Raw genomic sequence first — 19617 nt, 5'->3', positions numbered from 1 at the left:
TTGCTAAAGTCTTGTTGCCTAGAGTGTGATAATTTCCTTTTTTTTTTTTTTTGAAGTTCATTTCTCAATATGGCTAAATTCAAATTTTAATCAACAGTTTTATTAGACTTCCATATTCAAAAAATAGAGATTCTCCTTTAATACTCATAAAAAATAAATGTTTTTGTTACATGTTAGCAGCTCAAAATATAATGTGTCATGAAAAAGATTGAAAATAATAAGTACTTCTCCGATATCGTACTTTAGTATTCAATTGCAGTAATAAACTTGCACAGGCTCTCACACCCTTACATATTTTCAACCTACATCAAGCATAATGGTTGGCATTATGTGAGTGCTAAATTAAGGAAGGATGAGGTGAGTGAAAATACATTCAAAAATCCTCATACCATTCCTGGTTAGTGTGGTTTCTTGATGGTGTAAAAGGTATTCAAATATAGTCCAGTGCTGAAAACATCTGAGCTTCCTCTCATTCATAGGAATAACAAGGCTTAAAAAACAAAAAGCAAGGGAAAAATTATTAATTAAAATATTAAGGATCAAGTCTAGGTAATATTACTAAACATAGATGAAAACGCCCATAATTCTTGTTAGCAGGTTCTATACAAGTTTGGGGCATCACAGACTGCAGAAGGTGAGAAAAATTCTAAACCATAAAACAACTTAAATGTCTTATTTCATGTCACAATCATACATTTAAAAGCTGACCAGCCTAGGGGGCACCTGGGTGGCTGTTAGTTGGCCTTTGGCTTAGGATCCTGGCATAGAGCCCCACGTCAGCTCCCTGCTCAGCAGAGTCTGCTGGTCCCTTTCCCTCTGCCCCTCCCAGACTTGTGCTCCCTCTCTCTCTTTCTCTCTCCCAAATAAATAGATTAAATCTTTTTTAAAAAGGGGGGGGGGCGGTTAGCCACCTAGATTGAGACTCTAAAATATATTTAGCTTGACTTAGCACTAGTCTTCATGCAAAACATGGAGCCCTGTCATAGAATCAGGTTTGCCTCATACTTTCATGCCTAAATAGGAGGCAGAGTGTATGTAGCACCATGTTTATGAAGACGAGTTTTCATATCATGCAATTTTGTGCAAGTTAATCCAAGTTTCTAAACCCCAGTTTCTCGCTTCATAGATTTGTTGAAGGATAAAATGAAGCACAGTGTATTAACTGTTTATAATTTTTCATTGTTACTATAAGTTTTATCCAGCATCACATTGGTAGGCAAAGTAATGGCCCCTCAAAGATGTCCTTCCCAATCCCCCACATTCGTAAATACATCACCTTACACAGCAAAGGGGAATTAAGTTTACAAGTGGAATTAAAGTTGACAATCGGCTGACCTTAAAATATGAAAGTCCTAGATTCTCTAGGTGGACTTAATGTCATCACAAAGGTCCTTAAAAATGGAAAAGGGAGGGAGGATGGACGGCGTCAGAGGGAGATGCGACTGTGGAAGAGTAGGCATAGAAATTCAATGTTTCTGGCTTTGAAAGTCAATGAAGGGGCCATGAGCCAAGAAATGTGGGCTGCATCTTGGAGGTGGAAAAAGGAAGGGCAAGGGTTGTCCCCTAGAGCCTCCAGAAAGGAATGTAGCCCTGTCAGCATCTTGACTTCAGCCCAGTGAAACCAGTTATCAGACGTCTAACCTATGAGATAGTCAATTTGGGTTGCCTTAAGACAGTATGTTTGAGGTAATTTGTTAGAGCAATAATAGAAAACTAACACTAGGAGCACCAGGCTGGTTCAGTCAATGAGGTAAGCATCTGCCCTCAGCTCACGTCATGATCCTAGGGTCCTGGGATCCAGCCCTATGTCCAGCTCCCTGCTGAACAGGAAAGTCTGCTTCTCCCCCCGACTCAAGCTCTCTCTGTCTCTCTCTCTCTCTCTCAAGTCAAACCTTTAAAAAAAAAAAAAAAGCCACCACATGCATGCAAACTTAATACTATCACCCATATGGCAAGAGCTCTCCTGGGTGCTAGAAATAATGAGTTAGGTAGACACGCTAGGGATCTCTCTACAAGTCCCCTCTCTACATTGGGCATTGCTTAGAAAAGTTCTATACCTATTGTCTAGACAACTGAGATAATCTACTAAAACAAATCTGGGGCATTTTGCAGCCCTGTATCTTGTAAGATAATTGATTAAAACAAACTTATGGCATTTTGCAGACCCATATCCTGTTCCTCTACTACACAGGGTAAGTCGCTTAAAGCCAAAACTTTGGCATAGATGAAGCTTTGGAAGAGGTGACTGCAAAAACTTTGCCTCCCCTGCTCCTGTGTGATTGGGGCAGCAGTGTTTCCAGCTAAAACCCTAAATTTCCAAGCTGCCCTTGCTAGAAAGGCTACCAAATGAGATGTAAGCTAAAATCTTAAGGTAGAGCTGCTTGGAAAGTTCTCCGAAGGTGATTGATTATTCATCTGGCAGGTGCCCTTCTTCTCTTTCTCCTTCTTCCTACCTGGAACGAAGCAGCAATTATGTAACCATAAAAAGAGAGGCCAATGAAGATAGAAACCAAGGATAGAGACCATGTATCAAGAAAGAGGGAGAAGAAAGCTTAAAGGAGCTGGCATGAAGGAGTGGTATAGACACTGGCGTGCCAACCCCTAGAATTCTAGCACATGAGGAAAAATAAACTCTTAACTTGTGAAGCCAGCCTAAACCAATTCCTTGTACTTGACCTAATGTTCTTTTCTCATAAATTTTCTAAATGAAGCTTCTTTAAAAATCAGCCAGAATTTAACACTATAAAGAGGCCACTAAATGGTGCTGGAACAACTGGATATGTACATGCAAAAAAAAAAAAAAAAAAGATTTTATGTAAGGACCTTACAACCCTCATAATAATTAACTCAGAATGGGTCACAGACCTACATGTAAAATGCAAAACTATAAAACTCCTAGAAGATAATATAGGAGAAAACCTAGATGACCCAGGTATGGTGATGATGCCTTTTCAGATACAACACCAAAGACACGATCCCTCAAAGAAATAATTGATAAGCTGGACTTCATTAAAATTCAGAACTTCTGCTCTGCGAAAGACAATGTCAGGAGAATGAAAACACCGGCCCCAGACTGAGAGAAAATATCTGCAAAAGACATTTCTGGTAAAGAACTATTATCCGGAAAATACAAAGAATTTTTAAATCAACAACAAGAGAACAAGCAATCCAATCAAAAAAGGAATCAAAGACTTTGACGGGCTCCTCACTGAAGAAAACATCTAGATGGTGAACAAACATATGTCATATGTCATTATATGAACTTCTGGAAAAGACTGAAATATGAAGCCAGTAAAAAAATAAAAAATAAAAAAAATAAAATAATAAATCAGTGGTTTCCAGGAGTCAAGAGGAAGGAAAGAATGAATAAACTAAGCACAGAGGGAAAAAAAATAAAAAACTAAGCACAGAGGGCTTGGGGGCAGTGAAACCACTCTGTACAATACGATAATGATGAATACATGCCAATATAAATGTGTCTAAACCTATATACACACCAGAAGTGAACCCTAACGTCAACTACGGCCTTTAAGTGACAATGATGTGCTCATCAGCTGTAACAAATGCAGCACTCTGGTGAGAAATGTTGATAATTGGAGGCTCAGCATAAGTCAAGGGAAACAGTAAATGGGAATTTTCTATATATGCTGCTCAATTTTCGTGTGTTCTTTTTCCTCAGTTTATTTACGTCATTATGTAATAAACTACTAAATAGGCTCAATAATGCCTCTGTGTATAAGAAAGTTTGGGAAGTATTAATGTTTTTCTGTTTCACAGAAATTCTAACCTCTAGTAGAGTATGTGAATGACAATTCTGTAGGGATCTAGATTTCTACCCATAACAGTGTTTCAGTGTGAGAGCCTCAACAATTTCCATCACGGCAATTCAACACTTTTGCTCTTAAAAAAAAAAAATCATTTTAATCAGTTCATAGTCAGATATGAAGGAACAGCCAGAGGCAAAGAAAAGTGCATGGCTCTCAAAAATAACTTTAAGGAGAATTCCATACATTTTCTCCTAGGTTTTTGTCTGATTAATACCAAAGATCTATGATAAAAGAAAGCAACATCTCTCATCCAATTCCTCCCCTCCTACAGACACTCTTCCAAGGATAATATCTCTTAACTTTTTCTGTTTCTAGGGGTTTTGCTGGTTATTTCTTTTCATTATCTTGACTTATTAACTTTAGAAAATATCTATTAACTGCCATCATAAGAAATGTGAGAATGGAGTTCATTTACTTTGTTCCCTCCTCCCCTTCTCTTCCCAGTGTTATATATTTATATTGTTATTTTTAACTTTTATATGGGTTAACCATTAACTATAAATAACATACCAGACACATACTTCTCATTACATTGACTTTCCACAGGGCCTCTTGAACACACTTTGTAACATAAGCACATTAACACTGAACAATTTTTTTTCTGCTTCTCATTCGACTGATTCTAAAAGATGAAAATCAATAAACACAATCGTAATGATTATGTAAATTTGCTCTACTATGAAATATATTCCCTTTTCTACAGGTTTTATTACATGAAATATATATATATACATCCTAAGAGAATCAATTCAACAAACATTTATTTAGCATTTATCACATGCAAGTCAGTACCAGTTAAGGGTAGGAAAGAGGAATACATGTATTCCTATACAGAAATAATGATTCAAGCAGATAGTTATGAGATCTGGAAAGTATTCAATATGCTGTGAATGCTGATTCACATCCCTTTTTTTAAAGTAATTGGAACTTTCATTTATTAGAATGATTTAGTCATGCAACAAATATTCAAGTGTCTGCTATGTATCAGGCACTGCGGAGGGCACTCAAGAAACACTGATGAGCCAAAATGAGCATGACATTGTGAAGGCTCTAAGGAAAGCTATGCTGTAAAAACTTAATAGAAGTGGACCTGATTTAGTCTTGGGAGAGCAAAGATAAGCCTGAGAATATGACAATTGTGATGAGATTTAAAGGAAATGAAAATTAGAGTATGTAGAGAGAGAAGCAGGAGAAAGGCATGGAAGGGAGCATCCTGAGCAGAGCAAATGACATGCCCAAGCCCTTGGTCTTGCCCTTTAGAGAAACAGAAAGGAAGCCAAGTGGAACCCAGAACAGGTAAAATGCAAATTGTTTAATGCCTATTATGATAATGTAGGCTGTTTAATGCTTGGTAGATTATATATCCATGTGTGATTAAAATATTTATTATGTATGTAGCTTTACAGTTATGTGTATATATACATAATTCATACAATAATATAACTTTAAAAGGATATATTATCATAAAAAGTAATTTTGTATTTATTCATAAATAGAGTACACATACAATAATATAATGATATATTCCTATATATTATATGTATAATAATACAATTTTAAGTTGCCTACCAATTCTTCTTATGGATTGCTAAAATAAAAAATCCTTTCTCTACCAGAATAATCATATAAGCAGACTCTGAGAATCTCTGTCTCCCTGCATGCATAAGATTTAAGTTGCTTCTTCCAAAAGTTTTTCAGCCACATGTTTATTGTAGCAGGAAAGATAGATGTGATTTATGTAACAGCCACACTAATGAAATTACTCTCTGCTTTGCAGTTCTTGCTACTTTTTTTATCACATCCCCCCCCCCTTTGTTTTTCAAACCATTGAATGTTCTTATAAACTTTGTAGTTTCTGTATGGCCCATTTCCTAGAACAGTATTTTTCCAACAGTAGTTTGGACTCATTAATGAAGTCAATTAAGTGGATCGATTTTTTTTAACGTAATAGAATAGAATCAAACCAAAAAAACATTAGAGTGCATTACACATAATAATGGAAAGTGTTGTTTCTGGAGATTTTGTTTTAGTCATACACACACATGTCAAGGGTCAATATGGAAAATGCATTTCTTGGTTATCGTCAAAGTCAAACACACAAGCGAAACACTGTTCTAGAAATCGTATGCTTAAAAAAAGTCAGTAACACTGCCAAGGGAGTATTTTTCCCCAAGGTATATATGGTTGAGTCTGTTTGCAATAGAAACTGCTTCATCATCATCATCATCATCATCATCATCATCATCATCATCAAGTGTTGGAAAATCCAGCCTCCTGAGTGTGGAAATGCAGTCTTTCCGCACCCCACTGGGCCACTTCAGAATCACCCTTGGGCCTGGAACACTTCCTTACCAAGAAATAGAGTCCTCACAACCGGTGCCAGGCTTACCCCCAACTGTGGTGGGATTATCCTTGCCTGTGTCAGACTCGATGTGTATTCGTTTGTTCTGCTAAAGCGCATGAGTCGATTCCCTAAGGCAGGTCCCTGCCTTCTGTAACTCAGACCCCACAGGGGAGCGGTCAGGAGACTTCAACTGCAGCAGGAAGTGGAGTGTGCCGGCTACCCTGCCCGCATTGGCCGGCTGCAGAGTGGTTCTCTTGGCCGTGGGGGACCCACATATTGCAAAGGCTAAATACTAGCGCTTTCTCTCCTCTTGCTAAGCCACTCGAGCCTCGTAGGTGTGTTGTCTGTTCTCAGCAACCTCAAATCATGCACTGGTTTCTTCCCTGACTCTTTACTTTGGCTGCACAGCCTGGCCACCCAGTGGATGGTGAAACATCAAGCACACTGTCAAGTAAGATTTAGTAAATGATGATTACATTTGTAGAATCCAGACAGAATTGAACCTTGCTAAAACAGAATTCCATCAATTCCATAAAGGGTTCCTGATGGTATCCAACATCTGACTCTCGACTACAATAGGTGGATAGGGTTCATCAGATCAAATATTTACCTATAATAATACCTAAAGCAGTTAGTTAATTTACTATAGAACTGCAAAAGTTGAATCGCATTCAATGATTTACCCTTTAATATTCATATACAATAAAATATAAAGAATATACAATAGTTCTCATGTCAGACTTCAATTTTTTTGTCAGACTCCAATTTGAACTCACTAAGAAACTGTCAATAACCTCTAATGTGTGTGGTAAAGGAAATAGTTCTGATCGATTTTCAATCCTCTTATCCATGTCCTACATTGGAGAAGTTTCTGAAGTGGTAAGACTTTATTCAAGTGATGAACACTATTTGTTGAACACCTACTGTATCAATCAGGGACGCACCTTTCTTGGCCTGATGAAAGTGTGCCAGCAACCAAGGGGTATACTTAATTCAAATCTGTGCATCTGAAGTGAGAAAAAATATATATGAAAATAACCATTACATTGCTTCCAGCCTCAAGAATTTTAAAAATTAGTAAAAATTCATAAAGGAGGAGAATTTAAGTATGGAATTCAGCAGTACGAAAAACTGATTGTAGGGAAATGTGCTAGGTGAGAAAAATAAAAAGGAAGAATATTCAAGTTTCCATAGTAATGAAATTTTTTTCCCAAAGGTTTATATCAGCAAATATTTAATTTGTCCTACTTATAGGATTGTTGTTTACCAAATGTCTGTGCTTACAACACTCTAAAATTGGTATTCTTTTTGTGAAAATAACAGTTATTTAAATATATCAGAATCTAAATCCAAAGACTGTAAGAGGAAAAATTATCACCTAAGAAGCTGGGTGAGTGCGTTTTGAAAACTCATAGTCATCCCTTCAGGAAGAAGCAGGGTAATTTAACTGGAAAGGATGCTGGTTGAAGGGGAGATCAATATGTAATTTTAGCTAGATCGCTTCCCTATTGTCCTTTGGGCCAGTGCCAAAGAAACTCTCTGCCTATCTTGGGACAATGGGTCAAACCAGAAACACTGCTTTGCACCTGAAAGAGAAAATGAAGCAGGTCCAGACAGTATGCTGAGACAGTCAGAGATTCCATTAGAGTGTCAGTCATGAATAAGGTGAGATGCAATTTCTGTGGCTATGAGATAGTTTCACCAACACCAAGTCTCCCTGGGCAACTTCATTGATGCATTTATGATGAAACTTCTCATTTTCTGTTATGTTTTCTCTCTTGGACCTTAAAGTAAATTCATCTTTTATCAGTTCCACACTTCATTGAGTGTCATGATTTGGAAAAGATAATAAAATACTGGCTGGTGCTGCCCCCAGAGAGGACAATGAACCTGGCTTCATTTCAGGAGACTGTACTTACGGGAATTGATTTACCTGCCACGACAACTGTCTATAAAGAAAAGGATTATCTTGAAGCAAAGCAGAAAGGAAAGGAAAGGAAAATTAGGAGCTGTTGTCTTAATGTAGACACTGTCCACAAAGACTGGGAGGAAGAAAAGCCAGGTAGTATAGTCAAATTCAGAGAAGCAAGGTGAATAATTATTGTCATTAATTGGTCTATTTTTATTTTAAAATATTTTTCAGTAGTAATTTTATCCTCCATCTCTAGGCAATAGCATTTACATTATTTAAAATCTCATAGATTCTCTGGAGAGAAAAATAACACTTAAAAAATAAGTCTCCTCAAGATCATGGTTCAAATTACTAGAAAGTGTGTGTGTGTGTATATGTGTGTGTGTGTGAGAGAGAGAAAGAGAGAGAGAGAGAACAAGGGACAGGCACATTATTATCTAAAATCTTAACCACCAAAGTAATGGCACTTTTGACCTTGGGACATACTTTAAATCCAAAACTTTTAGCAGCACTACAGTGATTCCCCTCTTGTTTCAACTCGTTCCCATCCCCACTCTGCCCACCAAAAAATTAAAAATGGTTTCTTCTTTTTTGAGAAAAGTTTTGCAAATCAAGACATTTTGATTGAGAGTCAATGATTTTTACCTCTATTTAGAAAAATATTAGGAGAATGTAGTAGAAACAAAACTACACAGCTTAAATTGGAACTGGTCGGCCCCATCAAGTTCGATGTTTATGAAGTCAGCTATCTTCAGAAGACCCTACAATGGAGATACAGTTATTATAGCTATTTCTTCTGATTTATTTTTACTTAACATTAAAATCTTCCAAATATCATGACTGTCTCTGAATGCAAATCCCAAACAGACCTTTGTAGCTAATAAATGAATCCAGAAGGTTAAATTCCTAAATAATAAAAAGATTTTATTTCCCTCAGGTAACTTGTTCAGAGGACATTGTTGGTTACACCTGTTTTCCCTTTCCTAATTTCTGGTATCTGTTCACATACCCCTCTCTGACCATATAGTTCACGAGCAATATCAGATCACACTCACAATTTCAGAAATGGCCCTGGGTGGTCCGACATAATCAAGTTTCCTTGCCATGACTGGTTCAGGAAAGTAGGCCTACCCCAATCGGCCCACGGCATTCCTTTGGTTGCAAGTTATGGATCAAATGATTAGGCCAGTACAGTGTGAGTGGAAATTCACTAGACAAAATGGAAATGAAGATTCCCTGTCTTGAGAGAAAGGCAGAAAAGACAACCTACATATGTCGTTGTAAATGGATATGAGGCCTAGTACTGCTGCTGCCATCTTGTGATAAGACTGAGATGAAATCAACACAAAAAGAATAAAAATGACAAGAACATCTCAACCCATCAGACCAAGTTCTGGTTAAAATCAAACAGATCCCTGTGTAGGGATATTTTCTGTTTCTTGAGGGCCACTTTGAACTGGGTTTTCCATTCTTAAAATTATTCCACATTTAAAATACTCTAACACATACAATTAATAGTGTTCTCTTTCATAATTAAGACAATAAAATAACTCATCATGTTTCACTTTTTGCTACCAGGAATTTAGACTCAAATTTGAAATTCAGTCACAAAAAAATCACATAAGCCATGTGGCCTATGTTTTTAGTCACATTTTTAAAATGTCAAGGGGTTTTGGGGGCGGTTGTTTTAGTTTCAATTTTTATTTAAATTCCAGTTACTTGGGGATCCCTGGGTGGCGCAGCGGTTTGGCGCCTGCCTTTGGCCCAGGGCGCGATCCTGGAGACCCGGGATCGAATCCCACGTCGGGCTCCCGGTGCGTGGAGCCTGCTTCTCCCTCTGCCTGTGTCTCTGCCTCTCTCTCTCTCTCTCTCTGTGACTGTCATGGATAGATAAAGATTAAAAAAAAATGTTTAAAAAAAAAAAAATTCCAGTTACTTAACATATAGTATAATATTAGTTTCAGGAGTAGAATTTAGTGATTCATCACTTACATGCAATACCCAGTGCTCATCACAAGTGCCCTCCTTGATCTCCATCACCCATTTTGCCCACCCCCCACCCACCTCCCCTCCAGCAATCCTCAGTTTGTTCTCTATAGTTAAGAGTCCATTCTATGGCTTGCCTCTCTCATTTTTCTCCTATGTTCATCTGGTCTATTTCTTAAATTCCACAATGATTTAAATCATATGATATTTGTCTTTCTCTAACTTATTTTGCTTAGCATAATACTCTCTAGCTCCATCCACATTGCTGTAAATGGCAAGACTTCATTCTTTTTTATGGGTGAGTAATATTCTATTTTTTATATACACCACTTCTTCTTTATCCATTCATCACTAAATGGACATTTGGACTCTTTCCATAGTTTGGCTATGCTGATAATGCTGCTATAAACATCAGGGTGCATGTAACCCTTCAAATCAGTATTTTTATATCCTTTGGGTAAATACCTAGTAGTGTAATTGCTGGGTTGTAGGGCAGATCTATTTTTAACTGTTTGAGGAACCTCCACACTGTTTTCCAGAGTGGCTGCACCAGTTTCCTTTCCACTAACAGTGTAAAAGATTCCTCTTTCTCCATCTTCACCTGTTGTTGTTTTCTGTGTTGTTAATTTTAGCCATTCTTACAGGTATGAGGTGCTATCTCATTGCAATTTGGATTTGTATTTCCCTGATGACAAGTGATGTTGAGCATCTTTTTCATGTGTCTGTTGGCCATCTGTATGTCTTTGAAAAATGTCTATTCATGTCTTCTGCCCATTTTTAATTTCGATTATTTGGGGGTTTTTTCGTGTTGAGTTTTATAAGTTCTTTATATATTTTGGATACTAACCCTTTATCACATCATTTGAAACCATTCCAAAGGTCGCCTTCAAAAAAAATAGATAAATAAAAAAATAAAAGGTCGCATTTTCCCATCGGTCTTTCTACTTTTTTCTTGTCATGGTTATTATATTCACACATACCAACTTTTCTTTTTCCTTTTTAATTGTTACAATAAACCACCAGATTACTTGCAGAAGAAGCCAAAGTGTAAATAAATTAACAAAGTAAAATAAAATTAATTAGCCCAAAATAAGTGGAACTTTTTCACAAGGCCCACAGTACAAAAACAAGCAAGGAAAATTAAAGAAACAATTAAAGGTATTTTACAAATTGGAAACTTTTTATTGAAGAAAGTGATCTTCTGTTCATTTTCCAGATAAATGGAATTCATTGTTGTATTTTTATGTAATCAACCAGAAGAAGCAGGAATTGGTTTTATATAATTTTTGATGATCTAAATAGAATTCAAATTGCAAAGTAACAGAATTGATAGCCTAAGAATTATTGCAAAGTGCCTCGTGTTATGCAGCTCATTTTATTTGTTCTGACTCAGACCATTTCACTTCACTAATCTAATTAATTTGTACTAAAATATGTCACCCCTATTGCATTAAATTTTACATTAAAATTGTTTGACTGCTTGCCAAAGAATGTTTTCCTCTAGAATTGGGTTTGTGGAATCAATGCACGTTGCCTATTACATATTTTTCACCATTTTGATAAGCATTTGCTTTCTTTTCATAAGTATCCATAGCATGAAGATCACAGTACATTTCACTTCTGAAAATACTATTAAATATTTGATGAGAGTATTACAAACACAATTTAAATATATATAATGTAAGGTAAGCCTGATGGAAAAGCAATCAATCCTGCTTCGTTTCATCTCTCTTTCTTTATAATTATAAACTCAAATTGTATTTCTACAGGACCTAACCCTTAAAAAACAAGGCAGACTGTCAACCAGACAGAAGCGAAATGCTTGTTAATCGATGTTAACTCTAGTAATTATGGTTTCCTAAAAAAAAAAAAAAAAAAAAAAAAAAAAACTTAACGGAGAAACTATTTTGATGATTTGGGGTACATTAATGGCTTACAAATCACCAAATGGCTGAGTTCATTTTAGGAATACAGAACAGCACACATAAGAAGGGGAGGAAAAAGACCTTCCTCCCTCCTGAGAGTACCAACTCTCACCATTAGAGCTCCTTTTTCATTGCATATCACGTTCATCACAGACTCTTGGGATGATCACTTAAATCTCTAGTTCTCTTGGTATCATGAAAGCAAGTTCTGATAGGGGAAGAAAGCAGTAGGGAGGGATTGGACAGCAAAATGGAAACATCATCATCTTTGCCTATTTCCTCATTTAGCCGAGGCCAGCTAACAGGGGCACAAGCACAGGTCAGTGCCGGCGATTTCAGCCCATCTGAAGCCTCAACGACCAAGCAGACTACAGAGCTTCCAGGCAGCCTTACTGACCTGTCACTGCTCTGTTTGTAGCACTCATTGTAAATGATATATTTGTTATATGGTTATATTAAATCATTTGCGAATCGGAACTCATGGAGAGTTTTTGTGTAATAATTTAAAAGCACATGCCAATTATAAATACAAAGTTAAACATTTTCAAGATCTGCAACCCTTATCAAAATATATCTAGACATGTTTTTTTATTTAAGGACAACCATATATTTGAGTGTGTACCTTCATGAGCATAAATTGGGTAGAACTACAAAGGGAACTAAGAGATTTGTTGTTGCTTATTAATTAATCAAATACTTATTTAAGCACCTATGCTTTTTCTGGACACTTCTGACCACTGTGGACATTCCCACCCCATTTTTCATCACCAGGATGCTCTTTAACACTTCACAGAAAGCTTATGTGGGAGCTCCTGAGTAAGGCTATTGCTCTAAGGGACTAGAAGTGTGGGTGTGAGCAAACCACAACATACACCCACATAAAGTCTTCCTGCAGGCAGAAAGGCAAATGTCTCTATAAACAGATTATTTTTAAACTTAAATGATTTAAACAAAGCAAATAATGTAAGACTCTAAGAGCAGGGCAAAGTTCAGAATCTCAGACCTCCAGATCTGAAACCAAAAGCCTCAAATCAGGTTTCTTATGGAAATAAGAATGCGGGAGAAGCTATTCCCTCTATGCTCTATGCCCCGAAGCAGGATTCCCTCACTCCCATTTCCATAAGGACCCACAGACCTCTGGCCTCAGAAACAGTTGCCCTATATTAGTTTGTGGTTTGAAGATTGCAGATAACTTTTTAATTATTATAGTATTTACATGTAGCATTCGTTTACCCATTTTCTTGCTCCCATTTTTCGGTGTTGGATTCATCACAATAGCTATTCATTGTTTAATAAAGCAAATAAAAATATTTCAAACTGATAAGAACTTTCAAACTCCAGCAGAGCAGAGATGATGCTCTGTGACTGGCTGTGAATTCATGCATATGGATAGTCATAGAAACTGGTGATTTCAATTGTTCTTTTTAGTGTGTATGCTCTTGCAGAGGGATAAATGCTGACACCCACCCGCCCCCCCCTCGCCCCCAAAAAAGTTACATAGGAACTAGGAGACCTAAGAATGAATGTGTGCTTTATTCTTGTCTTGTAATTCCTTCCAATCTGGCCCTAAATCCCTAACAATGACTTTAAAAGCTTTCGAGAAAAATACAAGAATATTGACAACTTTCTGAAATGCTGCCCTCAGAGTCCACGCCATCGATCGCTTATTCCCCAGCCGTATGCAGCTATAATCACAGAATGTCACAGAAAGCAGGATTGACTTCTGAGTCAGACAGCCCTGGATTAGTATTCCAGCACAGCGTCCTTGCTGCACCGCGTATCCATTGCAAGCCTCAGCCACCTCATCTATGAAATGGAGATTCTAGAAGCACCCATCATAGGCCTGCTGGCAGCTTTACTGCAGAAACAACCATGTCCAGCGGCAGTGTCCACGCAGCCAGTGCTCAGCGCGTCAGCTCCTCCCTCCACACCCCTTCTGCAAACCCCCCAGTATTGCCGACCAGGGCAAGACATGGGCAGGTGGAGATGGGATTCGTAATTACAGCTGCTGTACTTTTAACATCACAATTGCCTACGTAAATCCTGGGCCTCTGCAAACCCACCACATTGTAGCTTCCACCCAATTCCAGTTATCACCGTGGGGCTTTCTGCTTTTGTTCCGACTGAGCACGCTTTCCCGGGTGAAAATGGAGCACTGTTTACTTCCTACAACTGACACTCATCCTACCTCTTGCCAATTATTTTTCTAAGGAGGCAGAGAAATTCATACCTCCCCCTGACATCCTTAAAGGATGGTGAGGGTCCTACTCCAAATGAACAAATTGCCTGAAAACTTTGACTAATACTGCTGTCAAGAACCTCCTACCTTGCTCACCTATTGAGCTCCATGACTACCAGAAAATATAACATTTCTCTTAGAAACAGCATAATCTTAGTAACAACATTTACTATTATGAAATGCATCATTGAAATCTTGGGCTATGTTTATGGAAAGCCAAGCTATGAACAACTTAAATATATTGTGTTCCAAAAAGCCATACATAAGCTACTTATTTGGAACTCAAATGAATTTTTCCATAAACGTTATATATTGAATTTAGTGCTTCTATCACACATAAACCACTGCAACTCAAGTTGCAATCTATCTGAGGCACAGAACCAGACATACTGATGTGCACAATTAGTCTCTATTCACATAATTTATCAGCCTGTAGGTCTAAAGTCACTCATTTGTTCAATACATGAATATGACTGCATTGCCTGCTGCTAAATGCCAGGCACCATTCTAGGTACTTCAAATACAAGGACAAGACATGTTTATAAACTACTGGGCAAAAGAGATCATAAACAAGAATACTTCATAACTTCACATGTGGAAAAGTGCTATGAAAGAGTAAAAAAAAAAACAGAAAAGGGGAAGGAGAATAATGGGGTATGCTTGAAGAGATAGTCTTTCTGAGAAGGTGACAGATGAGCAGAGACTTAAAGCGTAGGTGTAAGCAAAATGAATACCTGGGGAGAAGCATTCCAATAAGAAGGAACAGCAGTGCAAAGGCCCTTAACTGGACTGAGCTTAGAAGTCTCAAGGAAATGCAAGAAGGTCCAGCAGCTAAAGAGGCATAAGGAAGAGGCCAAGAGTAGGACATGAGGTCCAAGAAGGGCCTGGTCGGTAAGGCCTTGCAAGATTACTCTGGGGATCACTCTGGATTTTATTCAGAACATGTTGAGAAATCATTAGAGAACTGTAAGTAGAAGGGTGACCTTTTAAAAGGACATTTCCAAAAGATCACTGCAGATGTCAAGAGGGGAAAAAATGCTAGGGTACGAGAGAGGAAGCATGGAGATTAGCTAGGAGGCCATTTCCATAGTCCACAGAGAGATATCGGTAGCTTAGACTATGGCAGAAATGCAGAACATAATGAGAAGTGATCAGAAGAATGGAAGGGGCCCCATCAAATGGAATAAGGGAAATTTATCAAGTAGGACTATCCTCTCCCTTGATATACATGTCCTCACAGTGGCCCTCAGTCCTCAAAGAAGCCTCTAGTAGATCTGAGTCCCCAAGTGTGTTATATATACCATATTGTGTCTTAATCCCACTTTAACTTTATCTAAGACCCAAACAAGCTCTAATTATAAATCATTTCAACAGGAAAATCAAGCCTGGTTCTGATAGAGCACCCCAAGAACCCATGTCAGCCCCCCTCAGAGGTGAGAAGCACCAAGAGCCCCTGCTACCAGTGAATGTATTAACTTTATCTGCCTATGAGAAGGCGACTGTCTGCATCTCTTCTCCCTGGATTTATGTTCTGGAAATCCTTTGATCAAATCCCCCATTATGAGCCTGAAGCTCTCTGACCTCACCATACATTTACAATTTTTTTCTTTTGCAGAAAAAAATATATAGAAGCAACAGATTACGGCTGTTAACTGTTACACTCGAGTTACTCCTGCCAGAAGATTGTGTGATGTTGTCAGAAAGAAATATTTGATTGCAAGGTCCAAAAAACAATGTACAAATGGAAGACATTTTATTCAGAATCCTGAATTCAGACTCCTGAATTTTATTTTATTCAGACTCCTACAATAGAGGAGAGAGACTGAACTCAACTGTGCTGAAACAAAAGGTGGGAGAGTTTGGAGGCCCTGGGGTAAAAGCAAGTAGAAAAATACTAGAGGAAGCTACGGAGGAGGGTGATTCAATCTGATTGTGTCATCGTGTTTGCTGATTGGTGCTTATCAAAGTCAGGCTCCTACCCTTCTGGAGAGACTGGGAGGACTGGCACTATCTTCCTTGATGACTCCATTCAAAGGGATGGCTCCCAGCTCCTTAAGAAAGACATTCCTGGGTTGTAGGAGATTCACATCTCACAGAAAAAAAAAAAAAAGAGAAAGAATTTACAGTTGCAGGTTTCCTAAAGTAAATGCTCTAAGAAAAGGGAGGTCAGAGACCCTTAGTCCAGAAGAAACCTGTCTGAGGTTGAGCCAAACTTGCGGGAACGGTAAGGCTGTCTTAGCGAAGACATCGATATTCAATGATTACAAGGTTCATAAGAGAAATCTTTGTCTCAAACGTTGCCAGCTTTCTGTTCATTGCTGTTTATCTTCCTAATTTGAAAAGTTCTCATTTGATATCAGCACATGAGTGCTATCGGCTCCCAGACAAGGTTATAGAGGCCCCAGAAACTGCTGGAGCAGACATCGCTTAGCTCTGGTAAAAAGAGCTCTGTCTGCATCTCAAAAGGCTAGGAAGCCAGAGTGGGTCAGACATGAAATTTCAAAAGATTTCCTAAGCAGAGATTAATAATTCTCTATGTCTTTGGGGTCCTGAAATTTATGCCTTATTGGTTTTTGTTTTGTTTTGTTTTTTAAGTATTGAAAACTAAAGGTTTAGCCTTGAAAGAGAGTCAGCTCTGATCTGGGAAAGAGCCTAAAAAAGTTTTTTCTAGAACTCTGAACCTGAGAACAACATTGCCTCCTGAGAAACCAGGGATTCAGGGCATTCATACAAGATCAGGTAAATCAAATACTTACGAGGACTGCCTACTACATAGTGACATAATTAAGAGACAGTTCTTAATTTGTTGTCAGTTTTTAAAAGATATGGACACTTTTATAACAGTGGTAAAATAACAAATTGTAGAGATGGATATTAGACTATGTTAGATTATATTTAAATTAGTTGGAATGATAGATTATCCCATATTTAAGATATTTAATCTTTTTTTAAAGATTAAAAAAGGTGGTGGCCATTACACAAAGCTACGTATGTGGTAAAACTGCATAAAGCTACACTGACACATGCATGCATATTAACAACTGAAATCTGAATAAATTCTGTGGTCTGTACCAATGTCAAAGGTGGGGGTTTGCTACTATACTGCAGCTAAACAAGATGCTAATATTGGGGGAGGATGGGTAAAGGGTGCACAAGACCTCCCTACACATTTCCTAGCAACTTCCTGTGAATCTGTCATTATTTCATAATAAAAAGTTAAAAGAGGGGTACCTGGTGACTCAGTCAGTTAAGCATCAGACTCTTGATTTTGGTTCAGGTCATGATCTCAGGGTGGTGAGATGGAGCCCGGTGTCTGGCTCCACGCTCAGCAAGGAGTCTGCTGGAGGATCTCTCTCTTCTGCCTCGGCCCCTCCCCCTGCTTACATGTGCTCTCTCTCTCTCAAATAAATAAATAAATATTTTTTTAAAGTTTAAAATTAAATTTTTAAAAATCGTTAAAAGATACAAACTGGAGTGCCTCCAGAGGATGATGAAAATGGTAAGAAACCAGATTATATTTAGTCTTGAAAAAGAAAGGAAGAGGAAGCACTAAAAACCTTACTTGAAGGGCTGTCATACAAAAGTTGAGAATAGATTTGTTCTGGAAAGCTCCAAATTTTAGAGCTCAAAACAAAGTATCAAAGTTCAAGAGGCAGTTTTCAACTCAGTGTAAGGGAAAGGAAGGTTTTCTCACAATTAGAGTATTCTAAAATGAAAATGAAGTCTTAAAACGCCATACACTTTTTTTCACTGAATATATTCAATCAAACTTGGATGACTAAATTTCAAGAACATTCCTGGGGTAATTTCAGAATAAGGTTAGAAGATGAATTTTTCAGTGTTTTTCCAAAAAAAAGAAAATCTCCATGGCTATCTTCTCTGGCTGTGAGCGTTAGTATATATGACTATACCCACCTTATATATACCAGCCCATACTCCAATGGTTAAAAAAAATTAATAACTACAAGAGGAAATGTCATTTTCTGATATTATTTAGAGAAATGCAAAGGTTGACGCACTTATATCAAAACACACTTACGTTAAAACAAAATATTTTCTAAAAGCTATTCAAAATAGGAAACATGATGAAATTTAGAAAAAAGAAATAATATTGTTTGGTTTTTTTTTTTAATTTTTCTTTATTTATGATAGTCACACACACACAGAGAGAGAGAGAGGCAGAGACACAGGAGGAGGGAGAAGCAGGCTCCATGCACCGGGAGCCCGATGTGGGATTCGATCCCGGGTCTCCAGGATCGCGCCCTGGGCCAAAGGCAGGCGCCAAACCGCTGCGCCACCCAGGGATCCCAAGAAATAATATTGTAATGCTGCAATGTACAATGTCTAACATACACAAATTGGAACCAGGTTTTCAAAACCTAAATATACACCAAAAAAAAAAATCCCTTAGGTATTGAAAAACTATTTTCTAGTTCAAACTATATTACGCCCAAGTTTGTTTTTATATGTTTGTCTACAATTAGAAACACAATGTGTTGGGATCCCTGGGTGGCGCAGCGGTTTGGCGCCTGCCTTTGGCCCAGGGCGCGATCCTGGAGACCCGGGATCGAATCCCACGTCGGGCTCCCGGTGCATGGAGCCTGCTTCTCCCTCTGCCTGTGTCTCTGCCTCTCTCTCTATCTCTCTGTGACTATCATAAATAAATAAAAATTAAAAAAAAAATTAAAAAAAAAAAAGAAACACAATGTGTCAAATGTATGGTGACATCACAGAACGTTTAAGACAGAATGTCTATGATAGAATGATCTAGCTGGTAAAAACTGAAGGACAACTTACATAACTCCAGCCAGAATTTCCAGACCAGTGTTTTTTATATTATACCTTGCTTGATCTAAATAAAAGACCCCACGCAGCAATTGTGCTGCAAAGAGCACAGAGAAAGAAGAACACTTCTGTCAGTGGACAGAACAACTAGACCTGTGAAGGCAGACGAGGAACATGCATGATCAACCATCACTGAATATTATCTCTGAAGGAACAATGATTGAAAAATGTTCATTTTTTTTTCGTATACTTGGGCTTTTGTTTGAGTTTTTAAGGGGCACAAAACACAATGAGTAAATGTTCCTGCCCTATGCTCTATCCAGCATGGTGGTCATCCCTGGGGAGGAAAAGCCCACCTATAACCACCTGAGTGAGAAACAGAACCACTTAATCCAGATGACAGAGGTGTAGGGGGAAATGAACAAAAAAGGCAAGGAGTCAGCAAATGATTGCTAGGTGAGGGGCAAAATGAGAGGAGCTCCGTATTTCAAATGAGTTCCAGGTAAGCGGGCTCCTATCTGAGGATTCACTCATAATTCAATTAAGTTTTGTAACATCAATGAGAACTATTATTGCAAGTGAAATGAATAGATTTAAGC

Source organism: Vulpes lagopus, chromosome 11 (assembly GCF_018345385.1).
Source record: "Vulpes lagopus strain Blue_001 chromosome 11, ASM1834538v1, whole genome shotgun sequence".
Lineage (NCBI taxonomy): Eukaryota > Metazoa > Chordata > Mammalia > Carnivora > Canidae > Vulpes > Vulpes lagopus.
This window is presented reverse-complemented; position numbering follows the sequence as displayed.